We start from the raw sequence: 3,629 nt of genomic DNA on the forward strand, positions 1-3,629 counted from the left end.
ACGGATCAAAGCTGGTCAGAGAATGACTTTGACGAGATGAGAGAAGAAGGCTTCAGTCCATCAAACCTCTCAGAGCTAAAGGAGGAATTACGTACCCAGCGCAAAGAAACTAAAAATCTTGAAAAAAAAGTGGAAGAATTGACAGCTAGACTAATTAATGCAGAGAAGATCATAAACGAAATGACAGAGATGAAAACCATGACACGAGAAATACATGACAAATGCACAAGCTTCGGTAACCGACTCGATCAACTGGAGGAAAGAGTATCAGCGATTGAGGATCAATGAATGAAATGAAGCGAGAAGAGAAACCAAAAGAAAAAAGAAGAAAAAGAAATGAACAAAGCCTGCAAGAAGTATGGGATTATGTAAAAAGACCAAATCTACGTCTGATTGGGGTGCCTGAAAGTGAGGGGGAAAATGGAACCAAGTTGGAAAACACTCTTCAGGATATCATCCAGGAGAACTTCCCCAACCTAGTAGGGCAGGCCAACATTCAAATTCAGGAAATACAGAGAACGCCACAAAGATACTCCTCCAGAAGAGCAACTCCAAGACACATAATTGCCAGATTCACCAAAGTTGAAATGAAGGAAAAAATCTTAAGGGCAGCCAGAGAGAAAGGTCGGGTTACCCACAAAGGGAAGCCCATCAGAATAACAGCAGACCTCTCGGCAGAAACTCTACAAGCCAGAAGAGAGTGGGGGCCAATATTCAACATTCTTAAAGAAAAGAATTTTAACCCAGAATTTCATATCCAGCCAAACTAAGTTTCATCAGTGAAGGAGAAATAAAATCCTTTACAGATAAGCAAATGCTTAGAGATTTTGTCACCACCAGGCCTGCCTTACAAGAGACCCTGAAGGAAGCCCTAAACATGGAAAGGAACAAGCGGTACCAGCCATTGCAAAAACATGCCAAAATGTAAAGACCATCGAGGCTAGGAAGAAACTGCATCAACTAACGAGCAAAATAACCAGTTAATATCATAATGACAGGATCAAGTTCACACATAACAATATTAACCTTAAATGTAATGGACTAAATGCTCCAATTAAAAGACACAGACTGGCAAACTGGATAAAGAGTCAAGACCCATCAGTCTGCTGTATTCAGGAGACCCATCTCACATGCAGAGACATACATAGGCTCAAAATAAAGGGATGGAGGAAGATCTACCAAGCAAATGGAGAACAAAAAAAAGCAGGGGTTGCAATCCTAGTCTCTGATAAAACAGACTTTAAACCGTCAAGATCAAAAGAGACAAAGAAGGCCATTACATAATGGTAAAGGGATCAATTCAACAGGAAGAGCTAACTCTCCTAAATATATATGCACCCAATACAGGAGCACCCAGATTCATAAAGCAAGTCCTTAGAGACCTACAAAGAGACTTAGACTCCCATACAATAATAATGGAGACTTCAACACTCCACTGTCAACATTAGACAGATCAACCAGACAGAAAGTTAACAAGGATATCCAGGAATTGAACTCATCTCTGCACCAAGCGGACCTAATAGACATCTATAGAACTCTCCACCCCAAATCAACAGAATATACATTCTTCTCAGCACCACATCACACTTATTCCAAAATTGACCACATAATTGGAAGTAAAGCACTCCTCAGCAAATGTACAAGAACTGAAATTATAACAAACTGTCTCTCAGACCACAGTGCAATCAAACTAGAACTCAGGACTAGAAACTCAATCAAAACCGCTCAACTACATGGAAACTGAACAACCTGCTCCTGAATGACTACTGGGTGCATAACGAAATGAAAGCAGAAATAAAGATGTTCTTTGAAACCAATGAGAACAAAGATACAACATACCAGAATCTCTGGGACACATTTAAAGCAGTGTGTAGAGGGAAATTTATTGCACTAAATGCCCACAAGAGAAAGCAGGAGAGATCTAAAATTGACACTCTAACATCACAATTAAAAGAACTAGAGAGGCAAGAGCAAACACATTCAAAAGCTAGCAGAAGGCAAGAAATAACTAAGATCAGAGCAGAACTGAAGGAGATAGAGACACAAAAAACCCTCCAAAAAATCAATGAATCCAGGAGTTGGTTTTTGAAAAGATCAACAAATTGACAGACCGCTAGCTAGACTAATAAGAAGAAAAGAGAGAAGAATCAAATAGACGCAATAAAAAATGATAAAGGGGATATCACCACCGACCCCACAGAAATACAAACAACCATCAGAGAATACTATAAATGCCTCTACGCAAATCAACTAGAAAATCTAGAAGAAATGGATATTTCCTGGACATTTACACTCTTCCAAGACTAAACCAGGAAGAAGTTGAATCCCTGAATAGACCAATAGCAGGCTCTGAAATTGAGGCAACAATTAATAGCCTACCCACCAAAAAAAGTCCAGGACCAGATGGATTCACAGCTGAATTCTACCAGAGGTACAAGGAGGAGCTGGTACCATTCCTTCTGAAACTATTTCAATCAATAGAAAAAGAGGGAATCCTCCCTAACTCTTTTTATGAGGCCAACATCATCCTGATACCAAAGCCTGGCAGAGACACAACAAAAAAAGAGAATTTTAGACCAATATCCCTGATGAACATCGATGCAAAAATCCTCAATAAAATACTGGCAAACCGGATTCAGCAGCACATCAAAAAGCTTATCCACCATGATCAAGTGGGCTTCATCCCTGGGATGCAAGGCTGGTTCAACATTCGCAAATCAATAAACGTAATCCAGCATATAAACAGAACCAAAGACAAGAACCACATGATTATCTCAATAGATGCAGAAAAGGCTTTTGACAAAATTCAACAGCCCTTTATGCTAAAAACGCTCAATAATTTGGTATTGATGGAACGTACCTCAAAATAATAAGAGCTATTTATGACAAACCACAGCTAATATCATACTGAATGGGCAAAAACTGGAAAAATTCCTTTGAAAACTGGCACAAGACAGGATGCCCTCTCTCACCACTCCTATTCAATAGTGTTGGAAGTTCTGGCTAGGGCAATCAGGCAAGAGAAAGAAATCAAGGGTATCCAGTTAGGAAAAGAAGAAGTCAATTGTCCCTGTTTGCAGATGACATGATTGTATATTTAGAAAACCCCATTGTCTCAGCCCAAAATCTCCTTAAGCTGATAAGCAACTTCAGCAAAGTCTCAGGATACAAAATTAATGTGCAAATATCACAAGCATTCTTATACACCAGTAACAGACAAGCAGAGAGCCAAATCAGGAATGAACTTCCATTCACAATTGCTTCAAAGAGAATAAAATACCTAGGAATCCAGCTTACAAGGGATGTAAAGGACCTCTTCAAGGAGAACTACAAACCACTGCTCAGTGAAATCAAAGAGGACACAAACAATGGAAGAACATACCATGCTCATGGATAGGAAGAATCAATATCGTGAAAATGGCCATACTGCCCAAGGTTATTTATAGATTTAATGCCATCCCCATCAAGCTACCAATGACTTTCTTCACAGAATTGGAAAAAACTGCTTTAAAGTTCATATGGAACCAAAAAAGAGCCCGCATTGCCAAGACAATCCTAAGTCAAAAGGACAAGCTGGAGGCGTCACGCTACCTGACTTCAAACTATACTACAAGGCTACAGTAACCAAA

The sequence above is a fragment of the Trachypithecus francoisi genome, unplaced genomic scaffold (assembly GCF_009764315.1).
Source record: "Trachypithecus francoisi isolate TF-2019V2 unplaced genomic scaffold, Tfra_2.0 Lachesis_group15, whole genome shotgun sequence".
Lineage (NCBI taxonomy): Eukaryota > Metazoa > Chordata > Mammalia > Primates > Cercopithecidae > Trachypithecus > Trachypithecus francoisi.